General features: G+C 36.4%; 1 protein-coding gene across 1 annotated transcript in view; it reads left to right on the top strand.

Annotated features, from left to right (window-relative positions):
- Positions 1–27,263, top strand: part of Galntl6 (polypeptide N-acetylgalactosaminyltransferase like 6) — a 1,089,910-nt gene that overhangs the window by 740,110 nt on the left and 322,537 nt on the right. The window lies entirely within an intron of this gene.

Below are 27,263 nucleotides of genomic sequence, written 5' to 3'. Positions count from 1 at the left end.
AGTTGTTCTGTGCTCATTTATAGACCATGTATTCTCTTACACCTCTGAACAGATGAAGCTAATTTTGTATATTGAGTCTTTTTTCTGTCATTCACATTCATCTCAGAATGCTGCCTTTATATTTCCCTGGTCTTCACAATTGGCTTTGTGATGTATGACCAGAACATGGACACTGTACTTTGAGTCTATAACTCTTACATTTCTGCTAACAGTTGTGAATCCCCTCATTAGTATAGGAAAAAACGACTAATAACAACTCTGTCTGATTTATGATCTGCACTGCATGACTGTTTTGGCCCTTACATTCAGATACATGTCTGAAAATCTTTTCATTAGATGTAGGGGCTAACATAAGCTGGGTTTTTCAAAAGAATACAGTGTCTAAGTAACATCCATTATCAATGCTTTAATACATCCACAAATGCCAAACACTGACAGCTGAGACTTGCATTCATTTTTAAAAAATAATAAATAAATCTTCAAATATATATACTTATAGTAACAGAGTTTGTGCATCAGAAACAGTTTGAAATTTAAAGTGTCTGAATTTGGAACTGAATATGGGTCAGATCTTAAATGTAAGAACTGCTCTCTGCTACCATCCCCTGACCATAACTGGTAACATGTACTTCTGGCTTTCTGTGATGGTTTGGAATCTTGCACATGAGTTTCATAAGGCAGAACCTCCTATCATATATTATCTTCAAGCTTTTAATGGGGTGAGCAGCATTAGTTCTGTTTTTCTTTACATGCAGGAGACAATATTTTTTTAAATTTAACTAGCCAACCCTTTTCCATATATATAGAGAGAGGAGGGGGGGCTTGTTTTGTGTATTATAAAATCTATTTATTCTTTTCTTACTTGAACCTTTAGTCATCCATATTATGTACATACTTACGTTTGTCTAATAACATGCATTTTTTCCGTGATACTTTGGAAGGATAAAAGTAAAATATTTTTTATCAAATAAAATTTTTCCTTCACCAAGTATTAGATTTAATAAGAACTTTATCCTTCATCTTTTTGCCAATATTGTCTCCTTTTCTGTTCTTAGAAAAAGCTAGACGTTCTCAAGGATAACATCTAGAGAAATAGGAAAAAGAAAACTCTCTGATCATTCTGTCAAATTTTGCAACTTCTCTTTAATGCCATTAAGATCCCAGAGTTCCATTTGATGACTGTGGCTCTAAAAGCATGACAACCCTGTCCTATAAGACAAAGGTGATGACCATGGAAGTGTCCCATTGTACCAACACTAAGGTCCTTAGCATACCCATCCCTGCATTGTGATTTTTTTTTTGTTTTGTTTTATTTTGTTTTTTTCTTTTCTTTTAAAAAGTGTGTGTGTGTGTGTGTGTGTGTGTGTGTGTGTGTGTGTGTGTGTGTATTTATAGGTATATGTATATATTATTTTGGGGAGGGCTGTGTGTACTCAGTCATGCTTGTGGATGTTCATGGATAACTTGCATGAGATGATTCTTTTCTTCCAACCTGGAATTCAAACTCAGGTCATTGTAGCAGAAAGTACCTTACTTACTGAGAGTTCTTGCTAACCCATGAGTTTATTCATTGAGAGAAGCTTCTGCTCCTCGGGATTTCAATCTGCTTTATTTCAAAACAAAGTATTTTCCTCTCTGAGAATATAGGATTACAATAGACAGACTTCCTGTACTTATTCCCAGATAAAAGCTAACCCAGTCCTACACAGTTCCTCAGCATCTCAGCTGAAGATAAAAATAGGTTTCTCACTTTTTGGTAAGTCTACATCTGGAAACACAGTCAATTTTTCAATGAGTTCTTTGACATAAAATGATAACAAACAGACAGGTAGTAAGAAAGAAGATCTAGGTAGATAGATGAGATAGATAGATAGATAGATAGATAGATAGATAGATAGATAGATAGATAGATAGATAGATAGATATAGGTAGATAAATAGATATAGATAGATAGATAGATAGATAGATAGATATAAGTAGATAGATAGATAAATAGAAAGATAGACAAAAAAGATGATAGGTAAGATAGATGATAGGTAGGTAAGTACATACGTATACACACACACACACACACACACACAGTTTTCAAAATGATGAGGGGTGTTACACAGCATGGTAATGCGGGACATGTATGTTTGGGTCTTGATGAAATGATAGGGCAATGGTGGTTGTCATTAAAAGCTGTATAGTCTTTTGTAGTAACAGCTTTGGAAATTAAATAAACCAGATACTGAGCCACAAAAACTGAACCTTAAATCGGGATGGCAATCATATACATCCTAGATTTCACACATATATTATCCTGGGAACAAGAATATAGAAAATATCTAAAAGTAAAAACAAATAATTTTTTTCATGTAAATTTAAATAAGGACTTCAAAGTGATTGAAAACTGCAGGAGGCCAGGTGAATATCATAATATCATTTAATAACAAACAAGTAAGTCCAAAGTGCCAGAAGAAATGAGTAATTTTCTCTTCACATTACTACCCCCTACACCTACTGTAATGTAGATATCAATGCTGCCTGAATCAATTGTTCCCACATTCCCATAAATTTTTAATTCCGCCATCTGGATCCCTACTCTTCTTCCATTTCTCCCTCTCCAAAGATCCCCCCTCAAAAAAGGGAGGCCATTTGCAAAGAGAATAATATGAGCAAATGCAAATCTTTCCTTATTATCTGGCTTTTGTAGCAGATATTATTGTATATTTCATTGGATTACACATCCTTAATTCTCCTCCTCCTTATTATACTGGTGAAGCTGGAGAGTTTGTTAATGTAGGGGCATGCTAATGTTGATCCCTTTAGCCTTGGAAGTTAAAGTTTACAGCATCTGGTTCTCCTAGGCTGACCATGTGAAATGATACCAGAGCCCTTCATTAATGCTGAATGCATGAGAGAATGTTGCCTTCTCTCCCACAATGCAATACACAAGCTACTAGGAGTGCCATATGTCTGTTGAGGAGAAAGCAAAACAAAAGAAAACGTGCCAAGAAATCAAGGCATAATTTGCCTCCATAACAACTTATCTATGCTTTCTCATCTAATAGTCTACTCCCTGTAACAGAGTTCAGTGTATGTGCTAGCCCAAGTCGTTCATGGTGTCTTTGGTAATGAATTAAAGAAATGGTTCTGAACTTCTAATTTATAGCAGTAAAAATTGTAAGCAAAATTCTTAGAATTATTATCATGCCCATGTATTCTATTAGATTTATTTCCTAAGTCTGATCATTTATTTGTTGCTTTTGAAGTCTTATTTTTCACTGGACTCAGAAGTAGAAGCTCTCAGTGAGGATAGCTTCTGTTTCTTGGTAATCTATTCCAGGCATTTTTCTTTGGCTTTCTTGATTGTGAAATTTTTTAACATATTCTACAGCTTCCTCCTCATTTTCCTTAGTGCTTCCTTTTTTCAGAGCACTACATCAACATTTGTGTTGCAGAACACATGGAGTATGAAGGTGGTGAGTTCTGCATGCTTCAGGCCTGAGCTTTTTCCTTCCTGTTTAAGGGCACACACCCACTCTCACACATGTACATACACCACATGCCCCTGCCCCAGCAAGATGGGCCAATGTGTAAGGTGCCCAAGCCAAGTCTCACAATGTGAGCTTGATAGTTAAAACCCAACCACATGGTAGACAGTAAAAGGACACCTACCAGAGTCTTCTGTGTTCCACATTCTTCTCATACACACATGGGTTTACACACATACACACACTAAATAAATATTTTTAGTAAAATAGAAACTGGAGAGATTTAAGAGTGTATACTGGTCTTGCCTAGGGCCTAACTCAGTTCCAGATACCCACAGTGGGCTGTTCACAACTACCTGTAATTCCAGCTGTCAGGGATCCATTACTATCTTCTAGTATCTATTACACTGAACTCCTGTTCATGTACTCAAAGACAGATACATATTCACACAATTAAAAATAAAAGTGTTCATTAAATAAAAATCACCCCAAAGACAGAATTACCACATTCTTATAAAAAGATGAGAATTGTAATGTTAAAGACATCAGTCAGAGCACAGAATAAAATAATTACCAAAAAAGAATAAAGTTTAGGTCATATTTTCTAATCATTTCCATCTGTATGTTTTCATTGAGCTTTTTGCATCCATTTTCTACTGGTAAACTTGGCTAATTTTCCAGTTCTCTTGCAATAAATAAAGTCCTTGGCTGTCATAACTTGGCCAGAATAAAAGATAGTATGTGCCCCATGCAGAAATAGCCTATTGTTTTCTAACACTGTGTGAATCTGGAAGGCACTCTTCCCCTTATTTCAGACTGCTATTCAGTCCAGCTTTGGTTTTCATTTTCTCAGACATTAATTTGCCAATATTTCTCAAATCCTATTTATGAGACATTTACAATCGGCTCTTTTTTGCATGCATGTTTTCTTCAATCTATCTATTGGAAAATCGCTTGCATTCAATAACCAATCATGGAGACTATACATTTTGGATGTTTCCAAAATTGTCAAAGTTACATGGAACCATACTTTACAATAAAAGAAGTAGCTGATATCTCTTAAAATGTGCTTTCCATCTTTAGAGAACTTTCATGTATCACTCAATAATTAATCTGATGTCTGAAAGACTGAAATTAATCAACCAACACAAAATCAAAAGAAAGAACACCCTAAGCAGAAACAACACTGAGCACAAAGTGGGAAAGAACATGGATGAGCCTGGAACAGAGGGAAGTTACTACAACTGTGGCAAAATGGAAAGGCAGAGTCAGACTTTGGTAAGCCTGGTGGACATCTGGGTTTTATTAAAACGACAGTCAAGACCATGTGCATATTTTAAAACAATGAACCAGTACAGTTGTCACACATTCTTAAAATATTGGTGTCACCAGATAAACATATGTAAATGAAGTGAACAATCAAGCACTTCAATTGTTTTTATTGTTTCCAGGTGTGTAGTTTTTGTGTGTATGTTTTTAATCTAGATGCAAACTTTGTGAAAGGTGTGTATGTTTGTGTGTATGTATGGATATATATATATATATATATATATATATATATATATATATATATTCAATGATTATCAAGATCATTATCATCTCAATTTATTCTGGTGCTTGAGATTCCTGAACTTTCTAAGACAGAAATCTAAGTTCTCATTTCCCACACACATTGCTATCATCTGTACTACATCTGTTCATTGTAAAAATAATTTGTAGGAGTACTATGGACAAAAAAGTCACTAGTATAAAACATACTGTGGTGAGCAAGACCCAAAATGTATATTCTGAGTACTGACCACTTAATGAAAAATTTAAAAATACTCTACCCTCCTTTGGGAAATAACTTAGAACCACTAAGTATAGATGGCCCTTCTGGTTTACATATATGAAACCATGTATTCTCACAAAGGAGTCATTATACAAACTTGACATCTTGTCATCCTGACCTTTTCTTGATCAAAACTGATGCCTCTTTGTGGGAAAATTGAGTCTTTACACCTGCTAGCTAAACAAAGCCTTGTATGCTTGAAAGTGTGTTTTCTGAGTCTTTCTTTGAATGTTTTTATTAAATGGCTCACAGAAAATGCAGTTCTTTATTGAAGTGTGCAGCTTCCCCTTTGTAATTAATATATAATTACATCCCTTTCCCCTTCTCTTTCTTCCCTCAAACTTTGCGCACATTCCCTCCTCTCAGCCTCCCCATGTCCTTCCTCACTCCCTCTCAAATTAATGGCCTCTTTTATTTTTATTGTAACTCTATATGTAGAGTTTTATATGTTTATATAAGTTATAGATATTTAAATGAATAAATATATAAACATAACCTGCTTAATATTCTTAGTGTTGCTTGTGTGTATATGATTTCAGGGCTGACCCATTTATATAAGATAATCTTGGAGAGACGAATTCTTCCTCTCTCAGGAGTTGCTACTTTCCTGTAGTTCTTAATCTAGATGTGAGATCCCATGAGATTTTCTCCTCCTCCTGCTGTAGCATTTCTTTTTATTGTTTTTTTCCTTATTTTACATATAGATTTCAGTCCCCTCTCTTTCTCATCATCCTGTGCAACCCCGCCAAACCTCTCCTCCCACCCAATTCCCCACCCACGCCCCAGGGAGAGTAAGGCCTTCTAGGAGGGATCATCAAGCATGGAGAATCCTGCTTCAGAGAGGGAGGAGTAATGAGCAAAGGAAAAGGGTCAAGACCAGGCTGGAGAAACACACAGAGACAGCTGACCTGAACAAGAAGGAGCTCATGGACTGAGAAACCAGTATAGGACTGACACAGACTCCCTGAAAATGGGTCTCAAAAGGCCTGGGCAGTCTAAGGGACCTCTAACAGTGGAACCAGGATGTATCCCTGGTTCATGAAGGGACTTCGGGACTTCGGGAGCACATTCCCCATGAAGGAATACTCCCTTAGCCTAGAGACAGGAGGGAGGGCCTAGGCCCTACCCCAAATGACTTCATGCTAGGAAACTCGTGAATCATAATTCCTTTTGCTAATGAATACTTTCCCCAAACAGGAATTGGGTTTTAATATTTTTTGTTTGTTGTTTTACTGAAAACATCTCCACTTTTGTTAATCCAGCCTTCACTTTATCAGTATTCTTGAAGTTTTCAGCACATCTCAGAAAACTAGGTCAAATTTTAAAATTAAAAGTTCTCTAAAATACTGGAGATCTCTCAGTGGTCATGAGCACTTGTTACTCTTGCAAAAAAAAAAAAAAAAAAAAAAAAAAAGAACAAGCTTCAGCTTCCAACTGAAGCCACTCATGGTGGCTGTCAACTATCATTAGATAACCCCAGTTATAGGGGCTCCACTCCACCACCCACTACTGGTCTCTCTGGGTACTGTACACATAAGGTGAACAGACATACATGCAGGTAAAACACTACATGCATAAAATAAAATGTAAATTAGGAAAACATTTTAAGTCTTGGATCTGTGACCAAAGAAATAAATACAAATTAAACTGGATTGTTCTAATATGAAAATACAGTTAAAAAATTAAAATAAAAACTTGTTTTTTTAAAAGCCATGCATCTACCCTTTCTTTACATATCAAGCAATTTCTAGAACACTTTTCCAAGTAGAAATCGTAATTACATCCATCATGTACTCTGGGGCAGTAACATCAAACTGGTAATGTACCTGCGTCTTTGCCAATCACACTGACACAGAAGAAATTATGTTTCTCAATAACTCTGTTTCTGAGCCTGTGTAACTGCCATTATCTCCATGGCAATCTATATTTAAGACAGTCGTCCAATCTTCATCTATTTTTTAGCTTATTTTTGTGCTTTCATAGAACTCCATTTTGAAAAGTGTTCCTTTTAATCACTTTTTTCTTTATTTTTCCAATTCAATGAGAGGTTTCATCTGCTTGTGGAAAAAGAAGATATTTTGGTGGCAATGCACGTGTGTGTGTGTGTGTGTGTGTGTGTGTGTGTGTGTGTGTGCATAACAATGTGAAAACTGGCCACAAATTTGGAGAAAAGCACAAAGAGGGTTATGAGAGAGTGTTTAGAAGTGGCAAATGAAAGGAACAAATGTGATTATATTATAAACACAAAATTTTAATTTTTTAAATTGTGATTTAACATCGGTGAATATATGAACCAATGGGAACTTATTTTGGAACTTGTTATGTTTACATTAGAATGGTTACTTTGTGAAAATCAACTATATGATCTTGTATAGTTGCATGAATCTATGCTCTCTGCTACAATAATTTATTATTTTATTAAGTTAACAGCATGATGTAGCAAAGCATACCTTTAATCCTAGCACCAGGAAGGCAAAGGTAGACTGGTTTCTGTGTGCTCTAATCCATTCATGGCTCCATAGTGAGACCTTGTCTCAAACAAAGCAAAACAAAGATATTTAACATGACATGAAGAGCTTTTCACTAATAGCACTGGATACATTATTATAAGGCATGCATTTACCTAGAAATGGAGAAATTGGTTGTTGTATTCAAATAAAAGCTGAAAATTTGTGGAGAAAACTTTTTATAACTATGTAGTAATTTTTAATATTTTGGAGATATAACAAATAAAAAGATGTTAACTCCACTACTTTAAACTCTTGAGCATCTCAGATAATCAATGTCAATGTTTAAGTGCTTTTCTTTTCTTTCTGAGAACTACAGTTCTGAGAACAAATTATTTGTTTTCACTAATTCCAGACAAGTTCTTCTCAAATTCATATGTCATATGTGGATAATGATAATTTCTTGCAACAAAATGAATAAAATTTGCTTTTAAGATTTTCTATATGAGCTGCAATGAGAACTTATATTTCCCAAATGATGTTCCCAAATATAGTAATTCTTGGCAAAGAAACATATCATTTAAAAATACAGAAAAGTGGTGGGGTTCTGCTGGCAAATTCCTCTAATCCCAGCATTAGGGAGGCAGAGGCATGGAGACCTCTGTGTGTTCAAGGACACACTGATCTACAGAGTGAGTTCCAGGACAGCCAAGAAGTTATATAGAAAAACCCTGTCTTGAAAACAAACAAGCAAAGCAAACAAAGTACAGAAAAGTTCTGGAGGTGTCATTCAAATGATCCAAATATAACTGAGGCATTCACACATGACTAATTGTTAGAAGTACATTATAATACTTTACAAGTTTAAGTACTCATAAATAGGAGAGGTCATACAATGGAGGTACATAGTAATTAGCACTCATGTTTTGAAAATATTTAATGATATGGAAATACTTATTATGCATCAAAATGATATACAATATATAGGTGATGGTTTCTGGTTCTGTCATTACTGTGAGACACAATCACTGATGTAAACGGAAAATATGAAATAAGACTGAAGAACACCTGCATTTCTGGCAATTCTTAGCATTGTGATTTATTTTTATGCTTGCCACATTTCTCCACTATCTTTTAGTTCTTTCACATTATCCAAAAATTATCAAACTATTTTCCACAACAAAAACAATAGAGCCCTCTATTACTCTACCACCATGCTACAATAATAACAGTTTTTTTGACATAAGGCCTACTCCTTGCATTTACATAGTTACAATAGCTTTTTTTGTACTTTTCTAGGGATATTTTACCATCACCAATATAAAATCTTTAGAAAGTAGTCTATATATTTGACTTTAATATTGTACTGAGTGATTATCTTGTACACTATCTAAATAGATTCTGGTTTTAGAAAGGAAGAGAGGGAGGAAGGAGGGAAGAGGGCAAGGAGGAAGAGAGGGAAGGAAGAAGGAGAAATGTAAAATGGTCTCTTTTTTCTTAATATTCTTGTTTCCTTTTTAATTGAGTATGGCTGTGTCTTTTTATGAGAGTATAGACATGAGTACACTGCCTACTGAGAACTCAGGAGTCATCATATATCCTAGAGCTGAAGTTATAGTCTTTGCCACTAGATGTGGATGCTGGGAACTGAACTTGGGTCTTCAGGAAGAGCAATTAAGAACTCTCGACTACTGAACTACCTCTGCAGCACATGCGGAGTTTTCTTCGTCTGCTTCTGCCCTTAAAGATCAATACACAATAAATAGATCTTAAGGGTAAAGAGATTTTTTTTTTACTTGCCCAAACACACGAAGATACTGTTATATATTTGCATAAAACAATCCAGTTATTTTAAGGAAGTCCATGGCTAAGTGAATCAAATACACACACACACACACACACACACACAGATAGAGAGAGAGAGAGAGAGAGAGAGAGAAAGAGAGAGAGAGAGAGAGAGTTAAGAGTGACCTCATTCTGATAATTTGTGTCCATGGTGTACTGAAAATTCATTTTTTTTTCTTGGTGTGTGATACTCACCTTGAAGCCAGAGGAGAAATACCAAGTGCCATCTCTGCTTTCTCCAAAGTCACCCTGTCTCTCTCTGCTTGAGGAGTTAAAGAAGCTGAGCTTGCTACCCAGACATGTCAGCCATCTTGATGCTAACTCTCCACTGTTGTTTTTACACTATCACAATCAAAGGCTTGCAGCTCTTTTTTTTTTATGACCAATATTTTAAAATGTGTCTTATTAGTTTTAATTATATGTATATATCTCTCTGTCTGTCTGTCTCTCTGTGTGTGTGTGTGTGTGTGTGTGTATGTGTGTACATAGGTTTTACAAATGAGTACAGGTACCCATCAGAAACAAGTTCTGTCAGATCTCCTGCAGCTGTGGTTACACTTGTGATCCACTTGACTTGGAAATGAACTCCAGTCCTCTGGAAGAAAAGCAAGAGCTCTTAACCACTGAACCATCTCTTCGGTCAATAACTAATATAATTTTCTTCATTTCATTAATTCCGGAACTGATTATCTGCTCCCACACATGTACATAAGGAATGTGTACTTGTTTATGTCCGTTTCATTGAGAGCCACTGTTGAGTCTGCCACCTTCTTAACTTTGAAGGACTTTGTAATATTGCCACGCCAACATTATATCTACCTCAGCCATTATCTAGAATTTAGTGGGAGCCTCCTGTGTTATTATGATGCACCTGCCAACCAGAGACCAGCTAAGCACTTCACTGTACCTCCCCAACTCCCACAATCAGGAAAACCAAAGCCAGGTTCTTGTTAAATTTCCACTGAACAGTTAACATCTCTGCTCCTCCTGAGATTCTCATCTTTTTCCTGGGTACGCAAGCATCTCTACACTGCTTCCTCATGCTTTAAACCTTTCACTCTACTTTTTTTCTAAAACAAGCTCATCTTCATACTGATACCATGTCTGCTTAGTTTTCCTTAATATGCCTACAAACTAACTGCACTTCAGATTCACATTTGCTTACAATTAGACTTGTAACCATTTCTATACTCAGTACTCAGGACATAACTACACAGTTTAGCCACTTTATGACTGTTTGAAAATACTAGCCAATAAGGAAAAGAAAAGCTTCCAGGTTTAAAATAAGGGATTGTTACATACAAGAAAAACTTCACCTTATAACGCCTGCCTGATGTCAGCCATTTTAAAATTTGGATTTTTAAATAAACACCCAGATTCCTCTCATCACCTGAAAATCCATCATGCCTGGTTGCTTTGTCCCTTGCAGCAACATCTGGGTTAGAGCTAAGGGTCCTTGGGACCCTTTTGATAAGGCAAAAATGTGCTTCTCAGCCTAGCTCAAGTTTCCTTGTGTCTTAGACTGGATTGCTATGAACCCTTGAATTCTTAACCTGCAGTATGAAAGAATGAACTTCTAAGCAAATGGTTGAATATCCAGTTAAAGAGAAACCTGGACATTCCAATGTCCCAGCTAATACCACCTAACCATATTTAATCTCCATAAGATTGTGTATTTATTTCTTGAATCATGTTTTCACCAAGCACTACAAGGTAGGATGTAAATTAAAGAAAGATTAAACTGATGTCTACATAAATGTTACACTATAGATGTCATAATGTAATAAAAATATGTGGTTGTAATACCATATAATAACAGTTACATACAAATGACACTAAAAGACAATGGCTGAGCAGAAACTTCATTTCATTCAAAGTGCCAACATCTCCACAGACATGATAAATGCTTACAAGTATGATGCCCTATACTGACCTAATTTTACAACAATATTATAAATGTCTACTTCATCATTTGGATACAAGCTCCTGAAGGTCTTAACAGTAACGTTACATGATTTGAAACATCTGTTATAGGCTTGGAAGCATGGGGAAGTTAATGTCTCATTTCTAGAATATACCTATATTTCTAACAGATTTGTCAAATAAGTGTTTTGATGGGTGCCACAAAAACCAGTTGTTAGGGCTATCAGTGTTTTAAAATATTTTCCAAATACAATGTGACTTATTAATTTCAGAGTCTTTCAAATAAGAATTATTTTAACTACCTCAGGTTAAATTTCTGGAACTTGAAGAGAACTTTGAAAGTTACTATATTTCAAACTCTCATCAGTCTACTTCTGAGCTTTAGTGTGAAGGTTGTTTAAACTTAAACCTACATGGGCAGTGTTAGAACAAAGCCATGGGAGAGCTAGTCAAGAAGTTTAGGAATGGCAACAACTGGTGTCAAAGTCAAAGAGCAAAATAGTACAATTAGGTAAGCTCTTAATCGTGTAAATATATAAACATGTATTTTATTCATATCACATGCAAGGCAGTCTTACTTCTTTAATATTCCTACCTACTTCCTTTTAAAGTTGGAGAAAAAAATAAAAAGTAGAGTCTAACTTAATTCTGCGATTCCATCATCCTAAAAGGGTGATCATTAAGATGCATTGGGGTGAATTTTCTCAAGCTGAGCTTCTGCACAGGCATCCATGTCAGAGGGGCAAAAGAGCACACACCCTGCCAGATGTCATTCTTCTTAACAAGGCCCTACCAAAATGGAAGTCTCAGTTTGTGAGAGAAATGTTGAAATAGAATATTGCCAACTTTAGGCAGATCACCATTAATCTCTCATCTACTATGATTAAATAGGTGCTACAAGCAGAAAACACTCCTACCACCCCTGAGCTGGGATTTCTCTGCATAGTCCTGGCTGTCCTGGAACTAGCTCTATAGACCAGGCTGACTTTGAACTCACAAGAGATACACCTGCTCTATCTCCCAAGTGCCAGGATCAAAGGCGTGAGCCACCATGCCTGTTGAAAACACATTTTTTGAAGGGAGAATACTTTTCAATATTCTCAAGTCAGAGAGTAATTTGAATGTTACACTCTTGATAGAGCCATAAGTCACTCTGCATTCTTTCTTAACATTATATCTATAAAGGAATGAATTGTTTTCATTTTTATAAGTAATACACATTGAAGTGAATTCACCACACTGCTTGTACTCAGGTAGAAATGTTACTCTTACAACTTTAAATGAATTTGGCTGCCAATAATATTCTCTTCCCTCTTTTTAGCTTAATGGTGTTACATCAGTGTTTTTTTCCTAACTGACTTTTATAATTTTCCTCTCAGAATGGAAATACCTCAATACATTACTGCTATACCCCTTCCTTTCCTGAAGAAAAAAAAAAAGGTTGAAAAGATTGGTGACTGTTATCCAGACTCCAGTAATTATGATAAGGCCTAATTTGGGCTGTACCACAGAAAACCATTATCTACCTCCAACCCAGGTCCCACTATGTAAACTACATTGGTCTCCAACTCAAAGAAATCCTCTTGCCACTGCTTCCTGGGTGTTAAAAGCATATGCCACCATGCTCAGGAAACTTATATATATATATAACCTTAACATTTTTGATCATAAAAAAACTTAAACCTACAAACTGATTTCTTTACTCTGATATCAACTCAATGCTATCTTTCTGCTTTGGAAAAGCCCTCCAAACCTCTGAAAACACTATCATAGATTCTTCACAAACTCATCAAATACTTTTCATACATGAGATGACATATTTGATCATTCAGCTTATTTCATTTTTCTATCATCTTCCTCTACAAATGCCCCAGTTTGAAGCATCATTTATTTTGGGGAAAAAAATAACTACTCAGAATGCAATATTCTAGATTTTAAATGATCACATCGAAGATTGACAGAATTATTTTTCTTGGTGTGGACAGGACTCTATTAGAGCAATCTTAATATCTAATAACTTACTTTTAGCAGAATGTCATCCTTTCAATGTGCACTGAATAACACTGAATAAAACTTTATCCATCTGTTTCATTCTACTGATGTACTTGATTTCCTCCACTAGACCAGAACTAGACAGTATTTTTGTTTATGTGTGATAAGCCTAAAGTTGTAGATGCAGCATTACTGTAAAAATTATGCTGTATAATTCTTAAAAAGAATATACCTCTCTTTCAAACATCAGTTTAATAGGGTATCATATTTATTCAGCATGTGACAGTTTTTCTTGGAAAAATGTCATTCTCATCAGTTGCTTACTCTAATATAGATTTTTATGTTATGATAATAACAGAAGTTACATTTCTTATTGTAAAGCCTTATTGTACTTGGAAACATCTATAATAATAATCATAAGTATAGCACCAGACAGGAAAACTATTAAATGTTAACATTAGACTTGTCGACAAGTATATATCATCTAACCCAGTTAAATAACAACAACAAAAATCTCCTGCTAAAACTTGTATCCATGATACTTCCTGAAAAGGGTTAGCATCCCAACCCCTTGGATCTGTGACTGTCTGTATCCCTTTATACAACAAAAAGATTTTGAAAGTGAGATTTAGTTTAGGATGGTAAGAGGCAATTAAGATAGACAGATGGATAGATAGTAGGCTCACCAAAGTCTTTCAAAGAGACAGGTTGGGTTAAGAGAAGGTTGTGCAAGTACAGGAACAGATGTCATAATGATGTGTAAGAGCCATTCAGAAACACAAGCAGCCTAGAAGGTAGTGAAGGCAGAAAAACAATGTCTTTCCTGAAGCCTTCAGAAGGAACAGAGCCCTGTTCACCCATTTTGCAACCTACATCATGAACAGAAAATATGTTTGTGTTGCTTTGAGCCACAGAATTCTGTGATTTGTGGTAGTGGCAGTAGAAAACTATTACACTGCTTAAACTGATATTCCAGTTTTTGAAGTCTGTTCATCTAATAGATTTTCTAAAAGGTAAAAATCAGATACAAGCTCTAGTCTGACAGGTATTTATTAAAGGACACAAAGCATTTTTCCTTCTTTTTCCTAGTGAATACAGTATTTTTAGTGTTTCTCAAGAATGGTATACTTTATAGTTATTATATAGGAAGAAATTATTATCCTGAGTACAAATTTAATCTAGGGCAACAAATTGGCAAAATAACTTCTAGTCATTGGCATCTGGTATTGAAATTACTCATCTGGAATCATGTTTACAAGGATCACTATAGGAAAGTAGAGATGTGGCTCCAAGCAGAAGAGAACCTGATTTCAATTGTCAGAATCCACTTGGTAGCTCACATCCATCCCTAACTCCAGTTCCAGAGGTTTCAACACCCTCTTCTAATTCTGAAAGCAACACACACAAACATACTATATATGTATACACACACAGGTACAACAATCATACGCATACAATACAATAAATTTTAAAAAAAATTTAAAGGGGCAACTATTCCCTTTCCTTGATAAGTGATTAATTACATAAAAACTAACTCTAATATCACTAACTCTTTATAGATGGTATTTTTTACATAGAGATAGGTTTGGACAATGACAAACATTTAAGAATTTGCTTAGACTAATAAAATTACTAGAAAAAAAAGTTAACAATTCAGACATTTGGAAACCATGAAGAATATGAAGAAAACTGTGGATAGAACTTAAGATATTTACCACAGAGCTGATACTTTTCTAGGTGATCATAGGATGCTTTAAACAGGAAGTAAAAAGCATTAGTTTCCTGGAATATTTGAAGATTTATAAAACATGATTTTGAAGGCACACAAAACTGTTGTATTCACCTTTTATCAACATGGATGTAACTGTACCATCAGACAAAAATATTAATCACATTGATTACCCAAAATCAACTTCTCATCTATTATTGAAAGTTTAAGAATTCATTTTCTCAAGTATTCTATACCTGTTAAAAAAACAAAACTATAAATTCTACATGTATGTTGAAACAATAAAATCATTTCTTAATATTCTTTTGGATTACTACCATGGAACATTACCATGGAGCATGAACCAAAAAGCGACATGATTTACTATGCAGTTGGGTGTCTTAGGTTGTAAATCTCATTATGTCATGAATAACATGCTTAAAATCCACTGACTTTATATTATATATATATATATATTATATATATGTATACATATAATATATATATATATATATATTATATATATGTATATAAAGGCTGAATGACCATGACTCATCAGAGACACACAAACTAACCCAACAATGAGCTTTCATCACACACCTGTAGGTAAACTATTATCAAAAAGATAAATATAGGCCAGCAAGATGGTTCAGCTGCAAAGGTAAATTAAATCAGACACTGAAAGACAAACACCATCTGATATCACTATGTGTGAAGTTTCACAGGTCTGACTTATGAAGGCAGATGCAAATGGTGGTTACCAGTACATGTGAAGCACTCTGGGGATTTTCTGCTGAGGTTGTGGAGAATATAGTCAATAGCAATGTGTTATATGAAATTACTTATAGTTTTCGTTAAAAATAGATACACATGTGATATGTGTGTAAATCAGGTTAATGTAGTCATTCCACAATACATACATATCTCAAGTTCATTTATAATACAAATATATTTCACTTATATTTTTCAGTTGAAAATACCTTAACACAGAGATGAATGTGGGAGTAAAAATAAGAAAGCATTCATCCATTCACTTTATGACATGGGTCCATAGATCATAATATTTGTATAATTCTAAAGCTAATTTAAGCTATTTCTTTTGTGTACTCTATCCAGAAAGATTTAATTTTATAATTCCGTAAATATTGCTTAGAAAAAATAAAAATTATACAATAATCTCCCTCTACCAAAAAGATAAATTTGGCCATTGAAATACTTTTAAATATTCTTTTTACTTATTGTTGATGTGTTGTATGTAGGTTAGAATTCTTGTGAGAGGCTTCTAAGATTGAAGAGGTCCCATTTATTAATTGTTGCTCTCAGTATCTGTCCTCTAGAGTTATGTTCATGAAATAGACTCCTATAAAAATTTGTTCAAGGGTACCTCCTACTTTCTCTTCTAAGAGGTTCAGTATGGCTGGATTGATGTTGAGGTCTTTGATCCATTTGGACTTGAGTTTTGTGCATGGCGACAGACATGGGTCTATCTGCAGTCTTCTACACACCATCATCCAATTGTGTTGAAGATGCTGTCCTCGCCCCATTCTGTTCTTTCAGCTGTTTTGTCGAAAATCAGGTGTTCATAGGTGTGTGAGTTAATATCAGGATTGTCAATTCGATTCCATTGGTCTACCTGTCTATTTTTATGCCAATACCAGGCTGTTTTCAGAACTATAGCTTCAGTAAGGCAAAGGACACAGTGGACAAGACCAAATGGCAGCCCACAGACTGAGAAAAGATTTTCACCAATCAGACATCCGACAAAGAGCTGATATACAAAATATACAAAGAATTCAAGAAACTCGTCAACAAAACACCAAATAATCCTATTAAAAATGGGGTAAGGAGCTGAAGAAAGAACTCTCAATAGAAGAAATCAAAAAGGCTGAAAGACACTTAAGAAAGTGCTCAACATCCTTAGCTATCAGAGAAATGCAAATCAAAACAATTTTGAGATACCATCTTACTCTTGCCAGAATGGCTAAAATTAGAAACACCAGTGATAACTCATGCTGGAGAGGATGTAGAGAAAGGGGAACACTCCTCCACTGCTGGTGGGAATGCAAACTCATACAGCCATTTTGGAGATCAGTATGGCAGTTCCTCAGGAAAATGGGAATTAGTTTACCACGGGACCCGGCAATCTCCCTCTTAGGCATATACCCAAATGATCCACATCCATGGAACAAAGACATCTGCTCAACTATGTTCATAGCAGCATTATTTGTAATAGCAACCTACATGCCCCTCAACTGAAGAATGGATAAAGAAGATGTGGTACATCTACACAATGGAATACCTCTCTGCAGAAAAAAAATAATGGTATCTTGAAATTGGCAGGCAAGTGGATGGCACTTGAAGAAACCATCCTGAATGAGGTAACCCAGTCATAATAATAGGAACATGGTATGTACTCACTCATATATGGATTTTAGACCTAGAGCAAAGGTTCAGCAGCCTACAATTCATACCACCAGAGGAACTAGGATACAAGGTGTATTCTAAGAGATTCATATAAAGTCCCTCACAGAAGCAAGAAGGGACAAGTCCCCCAGAGTACAGGGGAAGTGGGGGGGGGCGTGAATGGAGAGAGAAGTAGGAGAAAGAGACGGGGAGGAGAGGAAAACACATGTGACTGATTGAGTCAGGGTAGGAATAGAAGGCAGGACAGAGAGAGAGAGAGAGAGAGAGAGAGAGAGAGAGAGAGAGAGAGAGAGAACATAAAAGAGGAAGTTATTGTTGGTTTGAAGAGAAAACTGATCCTAAAGAAGTGTCTAGAGACCTACAAGACTGCTGCCAACTAACAATTTGAGCAACCGTGGAAAGGCTACCATAAATGCCCTTCCCTGATTGTGAGATCAACAACTAACTCATCCATGGATCCTTCATCTAATACCTGTTGGAAACAGAAGGAAACACGCATACCTAAACACTGAGTCGAACTAGAATCCGGATAAAAACAGAGAGGACAAGACCAGTTTGCAGAAACACATAGAGACAGCTGACATGAACAAAGAGGAGCTAACAGGCCCCCAGACTGATAGCTGGGAAGCCAGCATGGGACTGACTCAGCGCCCCCCCCCGAATATGGGTCTCAGCCAGAAGGACTGAGCAGTCTAAGGGACCTCAGACAGTGAAACCAGGATGTAACCCTGGTTGGCAAAAGGATCTTGTGAACACATCCCCCATGGAGGGATACTGCCTTAACCGAAAGACAGGAGAGATTTCCTAGTCCCTACTTCAAATGACATGACAGATCTACAGGATCCCACCTAGATGGCATTGCCCTACATGTGGAATTGGGGTGTGTGGATGGAAGGGGAGGGTGGTCAGGGTGCATGTGAGGAGTCTGGAAGGGTAAAAGGGAGAGAGAGAGAGGGAGAGAGGGAGGAAGGGAGGAAGGGAGGGAGAGGGAACTGGGATCGACATGTAAGATAATAAATTAAATTTAAAAAAAATTTTTAAATGCGAAATTTAAAAAAAAAATTCTTGTGAGAGAGAAAGATGGAAAAAAATGTCTCAATTGAAGTTCCTGAGGTCTCTCTCCATTGAAGGTTAATGTCAAATGAAAATAAAATGTCTTCAAAATGATCACATAAATTAATAAGCAAATTATATTGATTAAAAGTATGATTTAATTAATTATGGGTGTATATGTTACATTAATCGAGTTAAAATCAATAATGGAGTTCAAATATAGTTAGGGAAACACTGGTTTTTAATAATAAAACTTTATCAAACAGCAAATGAATACAGAAATATAGACAATTATGTATTTATTGAATGCTGAGTTTCATAAAGTGATGATATATATGTGTGTACAAGATCAAGATCTAGAATGCTAGCAGAACAGTATACATATTCTAAAGTCTTTGGCAAGCCACTGATCCCTAGTCCCAACAATAACCACTCTATTTCTTTCTACCCTTATGGATTTATTTTATCTGTATCTGAATTTTCCACATCTGTATGCCTATAGTCTGTGTGCTTTACTATCTGAAAATGCTTTATTTTTTTATTGGCATGGAAAATAGTATGTTTCACTGTGACACTTTCATTCATAGATATCATCATCCTTTGTTCTTACTCTTTATTCATGGTCCTTTGTAATATTTATTCATGTCTTTGCTCATAATTGTATTTCATTCTTTCTATTCACTAATTCTATTGGTCCATCAGACACATCACAATTTGGTTTTATCATACTGATTGACATTTGTTTGCTTATGTTCACAGTAGCTTTTCTGTAGATGGGTTTGATTAGCGTTTGTTTTGAGTGTATATCTTGAAATAGTATTGCTAATCATCATTACCAAATGGATTCCCAAATTGGTTGCTCAAATTTATGTTTCTGCCTTCAATACATGAGAGTTGCAGCTATTAATCACCTTCAACTTACTTATACAATGGGGGAGTAGGGTATCATATTGGTTAGATATCTAAATGTTTACGTAGCTCTGAAATTGAGGTATAATCTTGATACAGTCAAATGCACTCATCTCTATAGAAATATATGCATCTTTATATGTATGGGTGTTTTGCCTATATTCATGTCTGTATTCCTTGTGCATGAAGCCCCAAAGAAGCCAAAGTGGAACATTATATCCCCTGGGATTGGAGTTACATGTGGTTTTGAGTCACCATCTTGAAGACTAAAACTTACGTTCTTTCAAAGAGTACCCAGTGCTCTTAACTGCTGAGCCACCTCTGTATCCCCAAAAAACATGACTTTTTACAGATAAAAATGCATATCCATGCATACACATTACCCTGCAGATACATCTGGTCTTTTGATAATACTACACAACTTAAGTAATCTGTAGAGCTCATTTTCAAAACCAAATGATCAAACTGTAGACTTAAAAAACTGCACAAAAATTCTCATGATGTTTTAAGTAGGTTTGTGAGTCTGTACAAAGCTGCAATCACAGTTATCCTCTTCACATATCACTGCTGAGCCACAGGTTGGACACACCTACCAGGAAGCTTTGCTTAGCTTTCCTGGGGACTATCTTCCAAGAAGTTACAACTATTCTGTTTTTGTTTTTGCTTTTAACTAATTGTCCTTGCTTTTTTTTTCTTATTTTACATATCGATCCCAGTTCCTACTCCCACTCTTTCTCTCTCTCTCCCTCCTATGACGCCCTCCCACTCCCGACCACCCTCCCATTCCATTCACACACACACACACGCACACATGCACACACGCACACACACACACACACACACACACTACACAGGGAGGGTGATGACTTCCAGGAGGGATCAACACACACACACACACACGCACACACACACACACACACACACACACACACTCCACAGGGAGGGTGTTGACTTCCAGGAAGGATCAACAAAATCTGTCAAGTCATTTGGAGTAGGCACTAGACCCTCCCTCCTGATCTTTGTCCTCACTTTTAAATTTCAAATAAATATAATCATATTATTTTTGTTTGTGCAATACAGATGGGCAATTTGATAATAGGTATTAAAGTATACTATGATGTCTTTCTCAACTAGATTGATGAATATTTAGGCAGAAGAAAGTTGCAATGAAAAATGAATATCCATATACATGCATTTTTTATAGTCATTTCTACTGGAGGAAGAGGAGAAAGAAGAAGGGAGAGGGTAATAAATAGTCTAAGTATCACCAAATACAGTAAGTAGGCACATATTTTCCATACCCTGACAAACTTACATTCCTACCAGAATTTCAGTTACTTCTGTTCACCATCAACAAAATTATGGCAGGTGTACTATGTTTTATTTATATTTGGCAATCAATAAGTTTCTCATAAGCATGCTAGAAATCTGTATCTATTGCAATGTGCCTTAATGTCGTTGCTTGTTATTATTTGGATGATCAGTTTTATTGTCTCATTAGATCAGGTTATATTTTGGGACAGCATATTCTGAACAGCCTCCACTCCATATCACACTAATTTAGTCCTACTGCTTTCCAGAGAGTCTTCATATTTAGGTATGAACTCCCAATAGTTAAAAAAAAAATTTCATGGACTTTCAGGTACTTTACAGCTCCATATAATTTGTAGATTAAGCTTTTCAGTTTCCACCAGAAAAAAAAATAGTGAGGTTTTCTAGCATTTCATTAAATCTATAAATAGCTTAGAGGATAATTGGCATTTTAATAATACTGAATTTTCCAGTCTTTGAACATGATATATGTTTCTGCTTTTATTTGTATCTTCATTATTTTGGGTGAACAATATTTTCTAGTTAAAAAAACAGAGAACTTCATAACTTTTATGGGCTTATTCCTTGGCAGTTGATAGATTACATTATAACAACATTGAGAATAACAGTGTCACAGAAAATTTCAAGAATTCTTTTTTTTATTTCTTTTTTTTTTACATTATATAACCGAGTCCATTTAAATGAAAACAAACATTTATAGACAATATTTGGGAATTTGAGTGTTGTTCTTTCCAAACTACTTCCTGCTGGTAAGAGGCTGGTAAGGATTGGAAGAAGATTTAGAAATCCTGGCTGTATTCTGTAAGGCTGATTTGTCCAGCTATTTTGAATGTAAGATCACCTCGTACTCTGTTTCAGGCTGTCTGGCTTGATCAAACCACATTAGTCTGGAAGGAATCCACATTTTTTTCATTTTCTGTGGAAACAAAAATAGAAATCCTTTTGCCCTGTAACTTGTCCTTGAACTTAAATTTTGGAGTCAAAGCATAATTTTTACATTTAATTTATTATTTTACATGTCGATCCTAGTTCCCTCTCCCTCTCTCCCTCCCTCCCTCTCTCCCTTCCTCCCTCCCTCCTTCCCTCCCTTTTACCCTCTCTGCCCTCTCACATGCACTCTAACCACCCTCCCCTCCCATCCCCCCACCCCAATTCCATATGTAGGGGAATGCCATCCAGTTGGGGTCATGTAGATCTGACAGGTGCTGTGAAGTAGGGACTAGGGCTTCTCTCCTGTCTCTAGATTAAGGCAGTTATCCCTCCATGGGGGATTTGTTCCCAAAGTCCTTTTGTGCACCAGAGATACATCCTGGCTCCACTGTCTGAGGTCCCTTAGACTGCTCAGTCCTTCTGGCTGAGATCAATATTCAGGAGGGCCTGTGTCAGTCCCATGCTGGCTTCCTAGCTATCAGTCTAGTGGCCCTTTAGCTCCTCCTTGTTCAGGTAAGCTGTCTCGATGTGTTTCTGCAGCCTGGTCTTGTCCTCTCCATCTGCATATGGGTTCTACTTTGACTCACTGTTTATGTATGAGTGTTTGCTCCTGTTTCCAACAGGCATTAGTTGAGGCTCCATGGATAAGTTAGTTACTGATATCACTCTCCAGGAAGGACATTTATGGTAGCCTTTCCACGGAAGCTCAAATTGTTAGTTGGCAGCAGTCTTGTAGTTCTCTAGAACTTTCTTTGTGTTCAATTTTAACTTCAAACCAATATTGGCTCCCTCTTCTCTCTCTCTCTCTCTCTCTCTCTCTCTCTCTCTCTCTCTCTCTCTCTCTCTCTCTCTCTCTGTGTGTGTGTGTGTGTGTGTGTGTGTGCGTGTGTGTGTGTGTGTGTGTGTGTGTGTGTGTGTGTGTGTGTGTGTGTGTGTGTTTCCTGTCTTCTATTCCTAACTGGGCTCAATCTTCCTAGTCACACATGTATTCCCGTCCTCCCCCTCATATTCTCCTACTTCTCTCTCTATTTGCTGCCCCCCCACTTCCCCTGACCTCTGGGGGACTTGTCCCTTCCCAGTTCTGTGAGGGACTTTATATGAATCTCTTAAATACACCTTGTATCCTACTTCCTCTGGTGGTGTGAATTATAGGCTGGTGATCCTTTGATCTAGGTCTAAAATCCATACATGAGTGAGTACATACTGTGTTCCTCTTTTTGTGACTGGGTTACCTCATTAAGGATGGTTTCTTCAAGTGCCTTCCATTTGCCTGCGAAATTCAAGATCCCATTGTGGTTTTCTGTAGAGTAGTATTCCATTGTGTAAATGTGCCACATCTTCTTTATCCATTCTTCAATTGAGGGGCATCGAGGTTGCTTCCAGGTTCTTGCTATTACAAATAGTGTTGCTATGAAAATAGTTGAACAGATGTCTTTATTGCATGGATGTGAATCCTTTGGGTATATGCCTAAGAGGGGGATTGCTGGGTCCTGTGGTAAACTAATTCCCATTTTCCTGAGGAACCACCATACTGATCTCCAAAATGGCTGTATGAGTTTGCACTCCCACCAGCAGTGGAGGAGTGTTCCCCTTTCTCCATATCCTCTCCAGCGTGAGTCATCATTGGTGTTTCTAATTTTAGCCATTCTGCCAGGAGTAACATGGTATCTCACAGTTATTTTGATTTGCAATTCCCTGATAGCTCAGAATGTGGAATATTTTCTTAAGTGTCTTTCAGCCTTTTTGATTTCCTCTATTGAGAATTCTTTCTTCAGTTCTGTACCCCATTTTTAATAGGGTTATTTGGTGTTTTGTTACCTAGTTTCTTGAGTTCCTTGTATATTTTGGAGATCAGCCCTTTGTCGGATATAGGATTGGTGAAAATCTTTTCCCAGTCTGTGGGCTGCCATTTGGTCTTCTCCCCTGTGTCCTTTGCCTTACAGAAGCTTCTAAGTTTGAAGAGGCCTCATTTATTTATTGTTTCTATCAGTGTCTGTGTCCCTGGATTTATGTTCAGGAAGCAGTCTCATATACCAATTTGTTCAAGGGTACCTCCTACTTTCTCTTCTAAGAGGTTCAATGTGGTTGGATTGATGTTGAGGTCTTTGATCCATTTGGACTTGAGTTTTGTGCATGGCGACAGACATGGGTCTATCTACAGTCTTCTACACACCCTCATCCATTTGTGCCAGCACCGTTTGTTGAAGATGCTGTCTTCACCCCATTGTATAATTTTAGCTGTTTTGTCAAAATCAGGTGTTCATAGCTGTGTGGGTTAATATCAGAATTTTCAATTTGATTCCATTGGTCTACCTATCTATTTTTATGCCAATACCAGGCTGTTTTCAGAACTATAGCTCTGTAGTAGAGCTTAAAGTCAGGAATGTTGGTGCCTCCTGAAGTTCTTTTATTGTATAGGGTTGTTTTGGCTATCCTGGGTCTTTTGTTTTTCCATATAAAGTTGATTATTATCCTTTCAAGGTCGGTGAAGAATTGTGGTGGGATTTTAATGGGGATTGCATTGAATCTGTAGATTGCTTTTGGCAAGATTGCCATTTTTACTAAGTTTATCATACCTATCCAAAACATGGGAGATCTTTCCATTTTCTGGTATCTTCTTTAATTTCTTTCTTTAGAGCCACAAAATTCTTATTATAAAGGTCTTTTACTTGTTTGCTAAGCATTACACCAAGATACTTTATGTTGCTTGTGGCTATTGTGAATGGTGATGTTTCTCTGATTTCTTTCTCTGCCTCTTTGTCGTCTGAAAAAATTAGGGCTACTGATTTTTTTGAGTTTATCTTGTATCCTGCTAGTTTGCTGAAGGTGTTTATCAGCTGTAGGAGGTCCCTTGTAGAGTTATTGGGTCGCTTATGTAAACTATCATATCATCTGCAAATAGAGACAGTTTGACTTCTTCCTTTTCAATTTGGATCCCCTTGATCTCCGTTTGTTGTCTTATAGCACTAGCAAGAAATTCTAGTACAATATTGCAAAGATATGGAGAGGGAGGGCAGCCTTGTCTTGTTCCTGATTTTATAGGATCTGGCTTAAGTTTCTCTCCATTCAGTTTGATGTTGGCAGTTGGTTTGCTGTATATTGCTCTTATTATGTTTAGGTATTTTCCTGTTATCCCTGAACTCTCCAAGACATTTATCATGAAAGGTATTGAATTTGTCGAAGGCTTTTTCCGCATCTAGAGAGAAAATCATATGGTTTTTCTTTTCCTGTTTGTTTATATAGTGGATCACGTTGATAGATTTTTCATATGTTAATCCATCCCTGCATTCCAGGGGTGAAGCCTACTTGGTCATGGTGGATGACTTCTCTGATGTATTCTTGAACTCGGTTTGCCAGTATTTTATTGAGTATTTTTGCATCGATGTTCATCAGGGATATTGGCCTGTAGTTTTCTTTCTTAGTTGTGTCTTTGTGAGGTTTGGGTACCAAGGTTCTTGTGGCCTTATAAAAAGAGTTTGACAATGAACCTTCTGTTTCTATCTTGTGGAACAGTTTGAGGAGTAGTGGTATTAGTTCTTCCTTGAATGTCTGGTAGAATTCTGCGCTGAATCCATCTGGCCCTGAACTTTTTTTGGTTGGAAGGCCTTCGATGACTGCTTCTATTTCATTGCGGGATATAGGTCTATTTGAGTTGTTTGTCTGTTCTTGACTTAATTTTGGTGATAGTTATCCAGAAATTTTTCCATTTCCTTTGAATTTTCAATTTTTCTGGAATACATATTTTCAAAGTATGACCTGAAAATTATATGGATTTCCCGTGTCTGTTGTTATGTTCCCCTTTTCGTTTCTGATTTTGTTAATTTGCATGTTTTGTCTCTGCTTTTTCATTAATTTGGATAAAGGTTTGTCTATCTTGTTGATTTTCTCAAAAAACAAACTTTTCGTTGTATTGATTTTTTTTTTTTTTTTGTATTTTTTTCCTGGTTTCTATTTTGTTGATTTCAGCCCTCAAGTTGATTATTTCTTGGCATCTACTCCTGCGGGGTGAGTTCACTTCTCTCTGTTCTAAGGCTTTCAGTTGCGCTGTTAATTCTCTTATGTGACTATCCTCTGTTTTTTTCATATGGGCACTTAGTGCAATGAACTTCCCGCGTAGCACTGCTTTCAAGATGTCCCATGAGTTCGGGTATGTTGTGTCCTCATTCTCGTTGAATATTAGAAATTCCTTGATTTCTTTCTTTATTTCTTCTTTGACCCAGGTATGATGTAATTGCACATTGTTCAGTTTCCATGAGTTTGCAGGTTTTCTGCTACTATTTGTGTTGTTGTTGGATTCCAATTTTAAAGCATGGTGGTCCGATAAGATACAGGGGACTATTCCTATTCTCTTGTAATTGTTGAGGTTTGTTATGCCACTTAGTATGTGGTCGATTTTAGAGAAGGTTCCATGTGGAGCAGAGAAGAATGTATATTCTTTTGTCTTTGGATGGAATGTTCTATAGATGTCTGTTAAACCCAGTTGAGACATAACTTCTGTTAGTTCTTTTGTTTCTTTGTTGAGTTTCTGATTTGTGGTCCTGTCTAGTGTTGAGAGTGGTGTATTGAAGTCTCCCACTATAAGTGTGTGAGGTTTTATATGAGCTTTGAGTTTTAGTAGTGTTTCTTTTACGAAGGTGGGTGACTTTGTATTAGGGCCATAGATGTTCAGAAATGAGACTTTGTGTTGATGGATTTCTCCTCGATGAATATGAAATGACCGTCTTCATATCTTTTGATTAATTTTGCTTTGAAGTCTAACTTGTTAGATATTAGGATCACTATGCCTGCTTGCTTCATATTTCCATTTGATTGGAAAATCTTTTCCCAACCATTTACCCTGAGGTAATGTCTATCTTTGAAGCTTAGATATGTTTCTTGTATGCAGCAGAAGGATGGATTCGTATCTATTCTGTTAGCCTGTGTCTTTTTATAGGTGAGTTAAGACCATTAATGTTGAGGGTGAGTAAGGACCATTGATTGTTGATGCTTATTTGATTTAGGTTTGTTGTTGGCAGTGGTATTGTGAATATATTAGTTCTGCTTTACCCTGTAGGGCTGGATTTGTAGATGCATTTTGGGAAAATCTGGTTTTGTCATTAAATATCTTGTTTTCTCCATCTATAGTGATTGAGAGTTTTGCTGGATATAGTAGCGTAGGCTGGCATCCGTGTTCTCTTAATACTTTTAGAACATCTATCCAGGACCTTCTGGCCTTCAGGGTTTCCTTAGGAAGTCAGGTGTAATTTTGATAGGTCTGCCTTTATATGTTACCTGTCCTTTTTCCTTCGTTGCTCTTAATATTCTTTCTTTATTCTGTATGCTAGGTGTTTTGATTATTATATGTCGAGGCGTCTTTTTTCTTTGGTCCAGCCTATTTGGGGTTCGGTATGCTT

The sequence above is a fragment of the Phodopus roborovskii genome, unplaced genomic scaffold, assembly GCF_943737965.1.
Source record: "Phodopus roborovskii unplaced genomic scaffold, PHOROB, whole genome shotgun sequence".
NCBI classification, from domain to species: domain Eukaryota; kingdom Metazoa; phylum Chordata; class Mammalia; order Rodentia; family Cricetidae; genus Phodopus; species Phodopus roborovskii.
The sequence above is the reverse complement of the archived record's forward strand: the minus strand, read 5'-3'. Positions and strand labels throughout refer to the sequence as shown.